The sequence below is a fragment of the Macaca mulatta genome, chromosome 6 (assembly GCF_049350105.2).
Source record: "Macaca mulatta isolate MMU2019108-1 chromosome 6, T2T-MMU8v2.0, whole genome shotgun sequence".
NCBI classification, from domain to species: Eukaryota; Metazoa; Chordata; class Mammalia; order Primates; family Cercopithecidae; genus Macaca; species Macaca mulatta.
The window spans coordinates 190,249,754-190,266,228 of record NC_133411.1 but is presented as its reverse complement, the minus strand read 5'-3'; the positions used below and the strand labels follow the sequence as shown (position 1 = coordinate 190,266,228).

The 16,475-nt window shown below is 48.1% G+C and overlaps 5 non-coding genes across 5 annotated transcripts; 3 read left to right on the top strand and 2 right to left on the bottom strand.

The window, feature by feature from the left end:
* Positions 1–744: 744 nt before the first annotated feature.
* On the top strand, positions 745–817 carry TRNAV-CAC (transfer RNA valine (anticodon CAC)). The gene has a single exon. It is a non-coding gene; the product is annotated as a tRNA-Val (tRNA).
* A 348-nt stretch (positions 818–1,165) lies between these two features.
* Positions 1,166–1,238, top strand: TRNAK-CUU (transfer RNA lysine (anticodon CUU)). The gene has a single exon. It is a non-coding gene; the product is annotated as a tRNA-Lys (tRNA).
* A 4,596-nt stretch (positions 1,239–5,834) lies between these two features.
* On the top strand, positions 5,835–5,908 carry TRNAV-AAC (transfer RNA valine (anticodon AAC)). Its single transcript has one exon. It is a non-coding gene; the product is annotated as a tRNA-Val (tRNA).
* A 9,634-nt stretch (positions 5,909–15,542) lies between these two features.
* TRNAK-CUU (transfer RNA lysine (anticodon CUU)) lies at positions 15,543–15,615 on the bottom strand. The gene has a single exon. It is a non-coding gene; the product is annotated as a tRNA-Lys (tRNA).
* A 758-nt stretch (positions 15,616–16,373) lies between these two features.
* Positions 16,374–16,445, bottom strand: TRNAA-UGC (transfer RNA alanine (anticodon UGC)). The gene has a single exon. It is a non-coding gene; the product is annotated as a tRNA-Ala (tRNA).
* Between the last annotated feature and the right edge of the window lie 30 nt (positions 16,446–16,475).

Here is a 16,475-nt window from a genome sequence, read left to right as displayed (position 1 = left end):
TACGGCTCGGACCCCGGGCGGGGCCTGAGAAAGCGCTTGGCCGATCGGGCCGCAGACGCCCAACCCTTCCCCAACTGTAGTCGGCGTTCCGCATCCAAGGTGGAAACTGCCAACCGGACACAGTCTCATGGTTTAGATGAACTTCCCTAACTGCCCAGAAGTAAAGAAGTGGTGACGAATCATTACATCTACATTCGCACAGCATCTCCGCAAAAATAGATGCTTTGTGCAGTAGAAATAATACTTGGTGCTTAAATAGCTCTTTAAAATTTATTTTTATAGAGATTTGATGTCGATACATAATAAAAAACAAATAAATGTTGTTTGATGCGAGGAAAATGACGAGGCAATGATTTATGTACAGAATCTCCAGTGAGTGCCAGACACGGCGTGACGCCAGGGCTGGGCCTGCAGGACCTACTTACCCTGCTCTCGGAGAGGCGGCTCGCGGGAAAACTCCAGGGGGACGTCGTGCTTCCTAGAGGGGCCTGGTCAGGCCTCTGAGGATGTCAGATCAAACGCGCCAAAAACCACGAACACTCGTGGGTGAACTATGCTCGGCCATTACAGGAGCTGCGGACCCGGCTGCGGTAGACAAGTCTGGCTCCAGAACCTGGACACCACTTAGCCGGCCGCGGCAGGGGTCCCTGGGTCTGTCCCACGAGGGCGAGGGCCTAGCGCCTTCCTGGCCTTCGCAGCCACGTGTATCTTCAGGACGATGCTGGAGGAACGTTAGCTCAGGCAGTTTCCGTAGTGTAGTGGTTATCACGTTCGCCTCACACGCGAAAGGTCCCCGGTTCGAAACCGGGCGGAAACACGTTTTTTTTGGGCCTGTTCAGGAGAATTTCTCTCCCGAGGCCAGGTCACCCGGTTGGAAGGACATGTGTGGCCTGCGCTTCGGAGGAACACGAACTCATACCACGTCCTTAATAAATTCTCGCAGTGTAAATTCAGGTTTTACACCTCACCTAATCTCTTGCTCTTCCCTTCTGAAGCCTATGCAGCCATCACATGCAAAGGAATCCGTAGATTTCAGATCCTCGGCCCTAGTACCTAGAACAGAGCCAGGCGCAGGCGCTTCTTAGTACTTGTACAGTGGAAACGTGCCTACACCTCTGCGGGCAACCTCCGTCTTCAGAGACAAAGTTATAACGTTGGCCAAGCTGCCCGGCTAGCTCAGTCGGTAGAGCATGAGACTCTTAATCTCAGGGTCGTGGGTTCGAGCCCCACGTTGGGCGGAGTTCCTTTTGGAAAGGGTAAGGCAAGCCGTGTTAGTTAAGTGCACGAACGGTATCTTCTGGACCAAGATCTAGTGGGTAGCGGATTAGTTAAGGGTGGGCTAGAGCTTGGGCTTAACTGGGTGGTCTTTGATCGTTGTGTGGAAGCCCCGGAGCAGAGTTCTCACAACCCTCGCTAACTCTCCGAGCAAGAATGAGAAGCAGGTCCCTGCGGACCAGTTCCTTCAGGCCAGCAGCGCGGGTTCTGCATGCATGATCCTTTGCTGTAACCCACACGCCCACGGGCAGCACATATTAGGCACTTTCTGTTTACCAGACGGCCTGCCCCCGTGTCGGAAACTTGCTGTGCTGGAGGGAACAACATGGTTTGCCGAAACCGGGGTGAGGCCGCAGGATGACCCCAGGCGTTTGTGAGCGTCAAAACCTAATTGATTCACTCCCACGTTGCTGGGATATTTAGGGGTTAGGATTCCGCGTTTGCCTCGCTGCGACCTGCTTTCGACTCCCTGTCAAGAAAGATGCTTTGTGTAATCTGAGACACTTGTCTTCCGTATATTCTTTTTCATGCTCTTGATTTTAAGAGTCTGTATTTGTGAGATGTTGCCCCACACATACCAGCCTCCATGTTTCCCCCATACATAAATAAAGATAAAAACGGGCCATGCGCCGCAGTGGCTCATGCCTGCAATCCCAATACTTTGGGTAAGTCAAGGCGGGAGGATCGCCTGAGCTCAGAATGGCCTCGAAATTAGTCCTGCAAATATAGCCCTTTTTTCTTTTTTCTTTCTTTCTTTTTTTTTTTCTTTTTTCTTTTTTTTTTTTTCTTTTAGATGGAGTCTTGCTATGTCGCCAGGCTGAAGTGCAGTGGCACCACCTCGGCTCACTACAATCTCCGCCTCCCGGGTTCAAGCGATTCCTCCTGAATAGCTGGGACTACAGGCGCCCGCCACCACGCCTGGCTAATTTTTTCTATTTTAGTAGAAACGGGGTTTCACCATGTTGGCCAGGACGATCTCGATCTCCTGACCTCGTGATCCTCCTGCCTCAGCCTCCCAAAGTGCTGGGATCACAGGCGTGAGCCGCCGCGCCCGGCCCCGTTTTGTATTTTTAAGCTGTCGAAGTCTCCTCCGCATACACACCACACCCCAAGAGAAGTCTGTTGATCATAGAAAGCTGGTTTAAACTCACTGAGCAAAGATAGCATCCTCTTCTGTCTCAGACGTGTATCAAAGTGGAGACTTAGCAGGGCTATGTAGTCTGTGAGGGCGGTCTGGGCAGAAGCTGGTCAGAGTTTGTAAATAGAGTCGCTAGTAAAATCCTAGCACGTGAGTTACTGGGGCTGTGGTCTTGGAACATCAGGAAGAGTCTAAACAAGCTGGTGTTCAAAGAGTTTGAAGTTTGACATTTCGTCTTGCACAAATTATTTCGGATTCTTTTGCAGACTGTGGTTTCAGGGTTTTTTTTTTTTTTTTTTTTTTTTTTTTTTTTTTTTTTTTTACCACTTTCACTGGGACCGGAAAACATTCTTAAAGGATTCTGGCTTTTTCATTAAAGTGGAGATGAAGTGGACAGGCTTCTCTTTTTTGTCCTCCAGCAAGCCAAGGGAACGCCCGCTGGAGCTTTTTGCTACAATTCGTGCTTTCTCTTCTCTCCACCCCTTCCACCCGTCGCCGCTCTGGCCAGGTTAGATTTGGGATGCCCCTCCAGGCAAGTGACCCAAGCTGCTCCGAGCACAAAGGCGGCAAGCGTTCAACACTCAGAGAAGCAGGACAAACACATGGAACCTGTTGGGATCTTTGGCCTCCTCCCAAACCCTGTGGTGATGGGGCCTGGGGAGACTGAGGGACTCACTCTGATTTCTATTTCAGGGGGTTCCTTCAGGAATGATGCAAACAGGGAGTATGAGTGGGAGTAAGACTGCGGGAAACCGGCTGGAAGGACACAGGCCTGGTCCATACAGGAGGCGGCAGCCAGAGGGAGACGCAGGTGAAGGAGCCGGATGCACGGCTTGCAACGGCGAAAGATTTGGGTAGTTCCACAATCGAGATCACAGGCTGAGGATGCGGGAGGGGAGGGAAGGAAAAAACAATGACTTAGGTCTGGAACAGGTTGGGCGTTAGATGTTGTGCGATATCTGGAAAAACCGCCCAAGACACGCGTGGATCTGAAGCTTGGGGGAACAGAGCGAAGGTGTGGGTCCTGCTGCGAGCCGATGTGGAGCTCCAGGGTCAGCCTCGGGCGCTCGGAGGCGGAGTCGGGATGGGAGAAAAGCCTGCAGCGAAGCGTCCACCCAGGCCGAGGGTGCCGCAGTGCAAAGGAGATTGGCAGCGTCCAGTTCAGCACATGGTCTGGTAAGAGAAGGCGTCCATGGATTGGGCCTCCTGGAGGCCCATGGTGACCTTGACCAGAGAATCAGACTCACACAAGAAGGACTCCCGCCCTGCGCCGAATGGAGCGGGCCTTCGGGGTCACAGAGGCAGCAAGGATCCCTGATCAGCAGGACTGCGCCTCCCTTCCAAGCTCTCCAGGTATTCGGAAATTAGGCGTGGGGACGGAAAAACGTTTCACAATATTAAGCAATCGCTACTTTTAAATTTACATATATGCTGATCTCCATATGACAGGCGTTAAGCGTCATTCCAACTCTACATACGTACGCACCTTGGATGCTAGGATTCACGAGTTCTATTTTTATAAAAATACCTAAAATTTTTCATTGAACTCTTAAAAAGTAATAAAAATTTCAGATTTATTTTTAAAAACTGACTTAAAATTTTGATATTCATTAATTTATATTTTGTCCTTTATTTTAATACTTATGCATAATTCATAGAATAAATAATTTTTGAAAGGACATAGAAATTTCACTTTTTGATTTTTACATTTACTTTAATTTACATTTTAACAAAATATATTCAAATATCGTGTGTTTTGAATGCATTTTGCATTTTTTCAATCCTCTCTGTCATTACTGTCCCTAGAGCACAAATTATGTGAAAATTAAAACCTCTGGCTGTCTTCCCTGGAAGAGAAAGAACCAGTAGGGAAGCGTATCCAGTCTGAAGCCTTGGAAGGTACATTTGCCTTTCCTTGAAGGGGTGGCCTGCCCCTCCACACCTGTGGGCGTTTCTCGTCGGTGGGACGAGAGACTGAGAAAAGAAAGAGATACAGAGACAAAGTATAGAGAAAGAAAAGTGGGCCCAGGGGACCGGCGCTCAGCACAGGGAGGACCCGCGCCCGCTGGCACTGGTCTCTGAGTTCCCTCAGTATTTATTGATCATTATCTTTACCATCTCGGAGAGGGGGATGTGGCAGGACAATAGGGTAATAGCGGGGAGAGGGTCAGCAGGAAAACATGTGAACAAAGGTCTCTGTGTCATAAATAAGTTTAAGGAAAGGTGCTGTGCCTCCTGTGCGGGTACACAAACATCTCAGAGCATTAAAGAGCAGCATTGCCGCTAGCACGTCTCACCTCCAGCCCTAAGGTGGTTTTCTCATATCTCAGTAAATAGAACATACAATCGGGTTTTACACCGAGACATTCCATTGCCCAGGAAGGAGCAGGAGACAGATGCCTTCCTCTTATCTCAACTGCAAAGAGGCCTTCCTCTCTCACTAACCCTCCTCAGCGCAGACCCTTTACGGGTGTTGGGCCTGGGACGGTCAGGTCTTTCCCTTCCCACGAGGCCGTATCTCAGACTGTCACATGGGAAGAAACCTCGGACAATACCCGGCTTTCCTAGGCAGAGGTCCCTGCGGCCTTCCGCAGTGTTTGTGTCCCTGGGTACTTGAGATTAGAGAATGGTGATGACTTTTAACAAACATACTTCCTTCCAGAACTTTTTTAACAAAACACATCCTGCATAGTCCTAAATTCATTAAACCTTGAGTCAACACAGCACATGTCTCTGCGAGCACAGGGTTGGAGCTAGGGTTACAGACTAACAGCATCTCAAGGCAGAAGAATTTTACTTAATACAGAACAAAATGGAGTCTCTTATGTCTACTTCTTTCTACACAGACACAGTAACAGTCTGATCTCTCTTTTCCCCACATTTCCTCCCGCGATGCTCGCTAGTTTTTTGTTTTGTTTTGTTTATCATTATTATTCGAGACAGAGTCTCGCTCTGTCGCCCACGCTGGAGTGCAGTGGCGTGATCTCGGCTCACTGCAAGCTCCGCCTCCCGGGTTCACGGCATTCTCCTGCCTCAGCCTCCTGAGTAGCTGGGACCACAGGCGCCGCCACCTCGCCCAGCTAATTTTTTGTATTTTTAGTAGAGACGGAGTTTCACCGTGTTAGCCAGGATGGTCTCGAACTCCTGACCTCGTGATCCGCCCATCTCGGCCTCCCAAGATGCTGGGATTACAGGCGTGAGCCCTCGCGCCCGGCTTTGTTTTGCTTTTAATTGCTGGAGGTGACTGGGGTACCCTTAGAGGTCACGCTTTACAGTTTGACAAACACCGTTACGCAGGACCACAAGAAGACTGGCGTTCTGGGGAAGAATGGATCTGAAGGCCGTGACTCAATGGGTGAAGCTGACACCTGGATACTGACTTTAACACTTATAAAAATCATAGAGCACCCGGAAAGTGTCGGTTTCCGTAGTGTAGTGGTTATCACGTTCGCCTAACACGCGTAAGGGTCCCCGGTTCGAAACCGAGCGGGAACAGCACAGCGAAGTTTTCCTTCCAGCTTAAAAAAGTTTCTTACTGTGGAGTCTGGTGTGTATAAACGTGCGCATATTTTACTACACTTACACGGCAGCCGGATTTTCCAATCCATTGCCGAGTAACTTCAACCGGTGTATTCCACGTCTACGTCTACAATACCAGGGTGAGAAGCACGTGGTCTTACTGGTCATTGTTAGGGTCTGCCTGCAAAGTCCCGGCGGACGGGGAATGCCACGGAATGACAGATGAACGATGGAAAAGTGCAAGAAGTCTCGGGTTGGAAATTCAGGCCGGGGAAGGTGTGCACCGGAAGGCCAATAGTGATGGCGATAACTACAACGTGTACCACACACGAAGTGGTCTGCAGGTGTGGCCCTGGGCTTCCTGCAGAGGAACCTAACCATTCTGGAAGGGCTGTTTACAGATGAGGCCACTGAGGCACGGACAGGTCACATAAGGCGGCGGAACATGTGAGACGGAGCAAAAGGACAGGGAACGGAAAAGAAACGGGGCACAGAGAAATTCAACTGAAACACAGGCTGGTTCGGGCGGAGGACTGCCGGTGACTGAGTGGAAAGCGGGGTTCCAGCGAGTTCTAAGGCAAGCCAGACTGGTGCAGACCCCCACGCCCGCGGCGTCGCGCGGCGGGAGAGTGCTGGCTCTCATCCCTCCGCAGTGAGCGCGGGCGAGGCTGAGACTTTCCACCCCGCTGGCTTCTCGCGCCTGCCACCACCCTTCCTCCGCGGGACCACCCCCGCGGCTCGCATCCGCGTGGCCTGCTCCGGCTCCCGGCGCGTGCCCCCAGTGCAGGCCCGCCTGCAGCCCGGACACGGCTTTTGTGTCCGCAGTGGCGGTGCAGGGCAGTCAACAGGACCATCTGCCCCTCCAAGGCGTCACGGTCGGCCTCCCTCTGCACCCGTCCTCACTCGCAGCACGTCGCCTTCGGGCCGTGGGACGCTGCAGGTGAGTTGGGAGCCCGCTCCCCAGGGGGCGGCTTCGGCAATCGCAGGGAAAAGGCTGCAAAGGCTTCAGAGAAGCAGCCGGAGCGGTGGTCGGGATCCCTAGTACAGCGCTCCTGGCGGGACAGAAGCCTGGGGAAACCACGTGCCGTGCGCCCCGGCAGCGCAGGCTGCTTCCGCGTCTGGAAGACGGGCCTCCAGCTTTCTCGCACCGCACCGGCACACTTCCGCCGGGGCCCAGCCGCCTCTTTCCCAGCACCTCTGCCCGAAGTGAAAGTCGAATAAATGCAACATCTAAGTGGCAAAGCAAGGGTCGGGCGTGTCAGCGCGCTCCTGTAGCCCCCGCTACTCAGAAACTGGGCTTAGGAGTTCGAGATCAGCCTAGACAACATAGTGAGACTGTCCCATCCGCCCCCGCCCCCGGCCCCATCTCTAGAATTTTATATATATATATATATATAAACCAGGCGTGGTGGTGCATACCTGTAGTTCCAGTTACTACCCTAGGTCGAGTCTGCAGTAAGCCACGATCGCGCCACCGCACTGCAGCCTGGGCACACAGCCTGTTAAAAAAAAAAAAAAGAAAAAGAAAAAAAAGAAAAAAAAGAAAAGTGGCAAAACCCAAAATTCTCTTTAACGTTTTATACATTTTAAATGCAGACAAAGCGTAATCAAAGCAGAGTCCCGTGATGGCAAAACTTGTTGGGATAGCATTAGCATAACGTTCACAGAAAATATCAATGTCATGCCTATTTCTTTATCACTGCCCTTTCACACTTAATTGTAATTGTATATCGTCCCAGAATTTACGCATCAGAAAGTCCAGTAGTCATCCTGGAACTTACAGACCCCATGCAGGAGAATTCTCCCAGAGTGTTCTCCCCGCCCAACTTCTTCCTCCTCACCCCTTCCCCGCCGACCCGCCCTCGCACTCCTACTGTCCTGTTTAACTGACTGGTTTGAAGTGAGTCTGTACTTTGCTGACAAGAGTGCCTTCTGCATTTCCTTGGCCACTGGGACTCTGGGAGGCCAGGACCATCACTCAGTCCTTTGCCACTCTCCTCTAAGTGTATTTTGCCCTGTGCCTCAGCTAACGTAAGACAGTTCTCATTGGTCTTCCTTGTGGAAAGCAAAGCAAATTGTGAAGCAAATTCAAAGCAAAGCAACACAGTCAACATCAGCCAACTAGCTGGGCGGGGCAACAAGATGTACAGGAAACAGTCTCTTTGGAGTCATATTTCGAATTACATGTTTAAAAATATTTAGAAACGGGCGGGGCGCAGTGGCTCGCGCCTGTAATCCCAGCACTTTGGGAGGCCGAGGCGGGTGGGTCACCTTAGGTCAGGCGTTGGAGACCAGCCTGCCCAACATAGTGAAACCCCCCCGTCTTACTAAAAATACAGAATTAGCTGGGCGCAGTGGCGCATACCTGTAATCCCAGCTACTTGGGAGGCTGAGGCACGAGAATCGTCGCTTGAACCTCGGAGGCGGAGGTTGTAGCGAACCGAGATCGTGCCATTGCACTCCAGTGACAAGAGCGAAACTCCGCTCCGTCTCAAATATATATACCTTTGTTTCTTTGTTGGAGACGGAGTTTCAGGAGGATCCTCTGGGAGGACCCTTTGAGACCAAGGACCCCTCCACGTCTCTAAATAGATATTATACATATTATAAAATATATATTATATATTTATTACATAAATAATAAATACATTACATAAATAGCAAATACATTATATATTCATTATGTAATAATAAATTTATTACATAATGACTATATTATATATTTATTATATAAATAATAAGTATATTATATATTTATATTATATATGCTGTATCTATTTTAGAAAGGTGGAGTGGATGGTGGCCTCAAAAGATCCTGCCAGAGACTTCCCAAAGTTCATTGGGCTACAGGTCTCAGCCACTGTGGCTGGCTTTAGGTTACACAATGCCACCTTGTCGTTATGGCTTTACAGCTTTCCTGAATTCATCTTGTTTCAATTAACTGGAACTCAGTGCTATTACTCCCTTTTTGATGCTTGAATTGCAGCTGCATGTTGGCGGGCGCCCCTTTGCCATGGCTGTTTGTTCTTTCAGTATTGTCCTGACAATTTGAAAGCACCCGTTTCCAAATTCTGCTTTGGCCTGTCTATGCTTCCTCTACCCTATGATGCAGGAAAATATTCAGGAAGTTTGAGGGGTTTTTTTCAGTGAAGAATAAAAGAGCCCACTCCGGGTACCAGGACAGTGCGTGGAGTCAGAACTCCTGGCTCCTTCACTCGCAGGTACCCTAGAGAAATAGTTTGAAGGAGGCGAATTCACATCGAAGGTTCTATTTAGTTGCAGCTTTGCTAGATATTTGCTTTTTGTTTTGTTTTGTCTGAGACAGGGTTTTGCTCTGTCGCCCAGCCTGGAGTGCAGTGGCACAATCTCGGCTCACTGCAAGCTCCCCCTCCTGCGTTCAAGCGATTCTCTCGCCTCAGCCTCCCGCGCATCTGGGACTATAGGCGCCGCCACCACGCCCGGCTAATTTTTGTATTTTTAGTGGAGACGGAGCTTCACCGTATTTGCCAGGCTGGTCTCCAACTCCTGACCTCGTGATCCACCAGCCTGGCCGCCCAAAGTGCTGGGATTACAGGCGTGAGCCACCGCACCAGGCCTTTTTTTTTCTTTCTTTTTTTTTTTTTTTCAAATAAACAACATCATTTCCTTACCAGATTATCTATTTAGATTGTTTTTTGGGGTTTTGTTTGTTTGTTTGTTTGTTTTTTGTTTTTTTTTTTTTTTTTTTTTGAGAGGAGTCTTGCTCTGTCGCCCAGGCTGGAGTGCAGTGGCGCGATCTCGGCTCACTGCAACCTCCGCCTCCCGGGTTCACTCCATTCTCCTGCCTCAGCCTCCTGAGTAGTTGGGATTACAGGTGCGTGCCACCACGCCCGGCTAATTTTTGTATTTTTAGTAGAGACGGGGCTTCACCATGTTGGTCAGGCTGGTCTCGAACTCCTGACCTCGCGATCCGCCTCCGTCGGCCCCCCAAAGTGCTGGGATTACAGGCATGAGCAACCGCGCCTGGCCTCTACTTAGATATTTAACCTCTCACTCAAAAGCCAATTGTAGGCTAGTCGTGGTGGCTCTCACCTATAATCCCAGCATTTTGGGAGGCCAAGGTGAGTGGATTGCTTGAGCCCAGGAGTTTGAGACCAGCCTGGGCAACATGACAAAACAAAAAACACAAAATTATTTTCTCTCTTTTTTTCTATTTTAAAGTAGAAAATACAGAATATTTTCTACAAAAAAAAAAAAAAAAATACAAAAATTAGCCAGGCATGTGCCACACCAGCTATTCAGGAGGCTGAGGTGGGAGGATGACTTGAGCTCAGAAGGTAGAGGCTGCAGTGAGCCAAGATAGCACCACTGCACCCCGGCCTGGGTAGCAGAGCGTGATCTTGTCTCAACATTTAGAGAGAAAGGTGTGATTAAACTCTTACTAGGGACTAGGTACTGTCCTTTTATTTATTTATCTTTTATTTTCTTTTATGAGTCTAGAGTCTCCCTGTGTTGCTAGGGCTGACCTTGAATTCTTGGGCTTAAGCAATCCAATCCTCCTGCCTCAGCCCTCCTGAGGTTAAAGGCACACACCACCATTCTAGGCTTTGTCCTATGTGCTAGATTTGCATTGATTCCTTGCATCCTCGAAACCAACCTGTGGTGTGCACTGTTAAAATGACACCTCATTTATTCAGTCATTTATATTGCAGTAAAAAGGGATAGATCAGGTCCCTGCCCTACTGGAGTTCACTTTCTGACAGGTGATTTAAATAACAAACAACAGGCAGATACAGAAACCACCTCAGAGAGTGATAAGGGCTGCCACAATATTAAAGAGGGCAATGTGGTAGAGTGGCAGGTCAACAGAAGATGGCATTATAGAGAGGGGACCAGGAAAGAGGCAGCAGAACAGGTGACACTGAGCTGAGCCAGGAAGAGAGAGAGGCAGCCTTCCAAAGATCTTGGAGAAGAGGCTTTTGGGAGAGAGGAAGCGGAGGAAGGTCAAAGACTCTGAAGTAGGAGTGAGACTGGTGAGATCAAGAGGGAAGACCTTGGGTGTGGGAAGGTAAGGAGCCACAGCTCTACTTCCTTGAATATGCATTCTCATGACCACCCACACCAGTTGCTGTTTTTTTGTTTTATTTTTTTTTTGCAAACAGATTGAAAAATGAGTGGAGGACATTGGATCTGCGATCTTACAGGACCCCGAGGCTAATGAGGCACACAGTAAGGCCTCAGTGCAGGACTGTGAAAGATAGATAAATGAGTACATAGCTTTATTCAGAAGATTTCAAATAATACTCCCAGGATTTCTGAAGGTGCTATGGGTTACTGGTTAAAGCAGGGAGTCTGTAAGAGCAAATGAAGTTCGGATACCAGCTCTCCACTGCCAGCTATGACCTAATCCCTCAGTCTCCTGCCTCCTTGCCCAGCCAATGAGGGTTCATAAATATAAAATCAATAATTGTGATTTGAAATGTATAAGTGACATTTACCAATTGCTTAGCCGTTCAGAATGCCTCCGTTTGACAGCCTTAGTTAATGAAAGTTAGTTAATGAGGGAACTGATGAAAGGGATTGTTCTTGTTGTTTCAAAAATTGATCACTTTATTAAAAAAAAAATCTGTAAGCTGAATTTAAAGTCTTCAGAAAAACTAGACCTTAACATTTACAACTCCAATAAATTGAATATTAATCACAAAGCAAGCATGTATTCTTTTCTATATTCAGAAGTGCCCCCATCACCCCTAGATACTAAACATCTCAAATGACAGTGATAAGCAGGGACGTTTCCCAGAATATCCTGTGGCTCTACTCCAGTTGGTCCCAACACAGAATGGAAGAACGGGCCATTCTGGGTCATCTTTTTGGCCACTCTTCCTTTTTCAGGCAGTCCTCCAGAGTTAGGTTGCTCCAGTTGACACTTCAGCTTCCTTCTTGCCTGAAACTCACATTCCCCAGAACACTAGCATGTGACTGAGGCCTGCCTTCTACCTGAGGGACTTGCACCTTTAATCCAATGTGATATGATATAAACAGCAATGAAACAGTGAGGTGAGCATTTGATGGCAGCTGAGCCATCTCCCCTGATGCTACCACAGAGATCCTAAAAGAATGACTTCCTCAAGTTCAGTAAAGAGAAATCAGTGATTGCTAGAGAAAGAGATACCGGGGCCGGGCGCGGTGGCTCACGCCTGTAATCCCGACACTGTGGGAGGCCGAGACGGGCGGATCACGAGGTCAGGGAATCGAGACCATCCTGGCTAACACGGTGAAACCCCGTCTCTACCAAAAGTACAAAAAATTACCCGGGCGAGGTGGCGGGCGCCTGTAGTCACAGCTACTGGGGAGGCTGAGGCAGGAGAATGGTGTGAACCTGGGAGACAGAGCCGAGATCCCGCCACTGCACTCCAGCCTGGGCAACAGAGCGAGACTCCGTCTCAAAAAATAAAAAAAATAATAATAAAAAAAGAAAGATATTGGAATATGTTTAGACTAGTTAGATTAGGTAATAGCCATGAATATATTAAACCTGAAGATAATTTTCTGTTTCAAATGAGGTTTTTAAATGAAAACATTCGGAAAAGTTTGATTAATAATTTACATATAAATTATATGTAATGATTCTTGTAGACACTTCAGCAAACACATCTGTGCTCTAATAATTTATACATGCCCCACAGGACACCAAGACCAAATGGAAAATGACATATACATTTTATTTCTTATGTCTGGTTGGATTCGTTCTTCCTGTCCAAGGAAGAAGATGTGCAGAGTAAGAAATAACTGAGCAGGCCTTTCTAATGGTGTCCTGGCTTTGCAAGTGAAGAGAACACGGTAGCCTCTTCAGAAACAGGCCTGAAAAGAGAAAACACAACGCTGTCACACAGAATTGGGTTAAGAACCATAAATGAAAGTGACACTGTACTCTTCAAAATCTTTTATCTGAGTACGTTCTTGTGTGATGTAAAGGGGCGGGGGAAGGTCCTTCTTCATGCCAGGTGGTGCCCTGTAGGCTCTTCAATGGGTGTTATCCTGTAGGCAGGCAGTGAAAGACTCCAGCAATTTTAAGTGGGGGAGTCACACGTTTAAATTTGTTGTCCAGGCAGCCCATTTCCCCCAAGACCGTGGAGAAACAGGCAATCTCATTCATGGCTAGTGGGAGGTCATATCAGACTAGGTTCTGTAGCAGGGTGATTTATCTATTTTTACAAAATTACTTGCACATAAACCTGGATGCCACAAATCTCACTTCTGGCAATTACCTCCACAGATAAAAGTGCAAAAGTGCAAAATGACAGTTGCTACATGCTTAACTGTAGCATTGATCATAAGAACAAAAAAATTGGAAACAATGTAAATGCCCATCCATAAGTCATCTGTTAAATAAAAGATGATTCATCTACAGGGGAATATTGTGCAGCTGTAAAAAAAGATTGAGGATATTTTCTATGTTTTGAAATAGAAAGATCTTTGAAATAGACCGGGCGCGGTGACTCATGCCTGTAATCCCAGCACTTTGGAAGGCCAAGGCGGGCAGATCACCTGAGGTCGGGAGTTGGAGACCAGCCTGACCAACATGGAGAAACCCCGTCTCTGCTAAAAATACATAATTAGCCAGGCATGGTGGCACATGCCTGTAATTCCAGCTACTAGGGAGGCTGAAGCAGGAGAGTTGCTTGAACCTGGGAGGCGGAGGTTGCAGTGAGTCAAGATCTCCCACTATGCTCCAGTCTGGGTGGCAGATTAAGAGACTCTGTCCCCCGCCTTCCCCCCATCCCCCAAAAAACTATACTTGCATCAAAATTTCTGGAAGAATATGTACAAAAATATAAAATTGAAATTGTCACCTAAGGGGGAGTTAAACACTTTTCACTGAATTCTGCTTTATTATTTAATGTTCTTTAATTTTTATTTTAAAGATGAGGGTCTGGCTAGGTAGTTGGCCAGGTTGGTCCTGAACTCTTGGCCTCAAGCAACCTTCCCACCTCGGCCTCCTAAAAGTGCAGGGATTACAGGTATGAGCCACCACGCTCAGCCGAAATTATTTTTATTTTATTTTTTTTTAATGAAATACCGCCCTGTCCGCCAGGCTGGAGTGCAGTGGCGCTATCTCGGCTCACTGCAACCTCTGCCTCCTGGGTTTAAGTTATTCTCCTGCCTCAGAATCCCGAGTAGCTGAGATTACAGGCGTCCACCAAAACGCCTGTTTGTATTTATTATTATTATTATTATTATTATTATTATTATTATTTTTGGGGACAGAGTCTTGCTCTGTCGCCCAGGCTGGAGTGCAGTGACGCGATCTCGTCTCACTGCAACCTCCCCCTCCCGAGTAGCTGGGATTACAGGTGCGCGCCACCACGCCCAGCTAATTTTTGTATTTTTAGTAGAGACGGGATTTCACCATGTTGGCCAGGCTAGTCTCCAACTCCTGACTTCAGGTGATCCGCCCGCCTCGGCCTCCCAGAGTGCTGAGATTACAGCCGTGACCGGTCGAAAGATTTTTTTTTGTTGTGTTGTGTTGTATTTTGTTTTGTTTTGTTTTGTTTGTTTGTTTGTTTGTTTGAGACGGAGTCTCGCTCTGTGGCCCAGGCTGGAGTGCAGTGGCCGGATCTCAGCTCACTGCAAGCTCCGCCTCCCGGGTTCCCGCCATTCTCCTGCCTCAGCCTCCCGAGTAGCTGGGACCACAGGCGCCGCCACCTCGCCCGGCTAGTTTTTTTGTATTTTTGGTAGAGACGAGGTTTCACCGTGTTAGCCAGGATGGTCTCGATCTGCTGACCTCGTGATCCGTCACTCCTCTGCCTCCCAAAGTGCTGGGATTACAGGCCTGAGCCACCGCGCCCGGCCGAAAGATGTTTTTTAAAGCTCATTTTGTGGTGCATGTAGCCTCTGTGGAAAATGGTATACCACTTCCTTAAAAACATAGAGATGCCATATGACCCAGTAATTTCACTTTGTGACGTGTACTCTAAAAAAATAGAAAACCTGAACTCAAACAGATATTCGTACACCCATGTTCATAGCTGCATTATCCACAGTAGCCAAAAGGAGGAAGGAAGCAAGTGTACATTGGCAGATGAATGGATCATGTGGTATATACGTGCAGGGGAATGCTAATCAGCTTTGAAAGGAAGGAAATTTTGACACATGCTACATAAGGATCAATCTTGAAGACATTAAATGAAATAAGACAATTAAAAAAAGAAATATTGTACGATTCATCTTACATGACGTATCTAGAGGAGTCAAATTCATAGACACAAAGTAGAATGGTGGTTGTCAGCGGTTGTGGGCAGAGGGGAATGGAGAGTTAGTGTTGGATGGGTTCAGAGTTTCATCTGGGAAACATGAAAAAGGAGATTGATGCACAACGATTTAAACGTATTTAATGCTACAGAACTGTACAGTTAAAAAGTGGTAAATTTTGTTGGGCATATTTTACCACAGTTTGAAACCCTAATTGTACTGCTAGATAATGGGTAATGAACATGCAGCGCCTACAAGAGTATTTCACACACAGAAGTGAAAGGCTTCAGAGCAGATTATTTTCCTAAGGGTTGGTCGGCTTATAATGTTTTACAGGTATGGCCAGTAATCGTAGATTTAGGAGTAAAACGACCAACTACGCCCAACGTGGGGCTCGAACCCACGACCCTGAGATTAAGAGTCTCATGCTCTACCGACTGAGCTAGCCGGGCGTCCGGTAACTCCGCCTAAAGAATTTTTCATTCTAGATTACATTGGGACCATATTCAACTGTGGGTTTGAACTTGGATTTGTTTGGAGTGTGATAAAACTACTGAAGAGCCTCGGCTCCCGGGAAATTCAAACTCTGCCGTTCCTGCCTGACTGTCCCTCCCACTTACGTCCGTTTTCTGCCCCTTCTACCCTACCAGCGATCAAGCCATTTTCTACCCGCGATGAAGCTCACGGCAAGGAGATGGAAAAACGTGCATCCTGACGCCACTGGAGCTCTCACCGTGTGGATTTTTTTTTTTTTTTTCCCTTTTTTTACAGAGTCCTGCTCTGTCGCCCAGGTTGCAGTGCCGTATCGGAATCTCGGCTCACTGCAACCTCCGCCTCCTGGATTCAAGCAATTCTCCTGCCAAAGGCTCCTGAGTAGCTGGGATTACAGGCGCCTGCCACCACGCCCGGCTACGTAGAGACCGGGTTTCGCCTTGTTGGTCAGGCTGATCTCAAACTGCTGACCTAGTGATTCACCCGCCTCGGCCTCCTAAAGTGCCGGGATTACAGGAATGAGCCACCGCACCCGGTAAAGTACCGTGTGGATTTTTAAAGACAATTAATGGGGCCCAGAGGAGGGCAGGGGCCGCCGCGGTCTTTCTCCACCCCGCAGACTCTACCTTCTGGGTTTTTCCTGGCGCTCTGCGAACACGCTGGATTTCAAAATTTGAAAGGAAAATCGAGAATAAAAATTGGATGTGCAAAAGAACACTGGAGATGCCGGGGATCGAACCCGGGGCCTCATACATGCAAAGCAAGCGCTCTACCACTGAGCTACATCCCCGTCCACGTTTTGAGGCTCTCCCAGATTGCC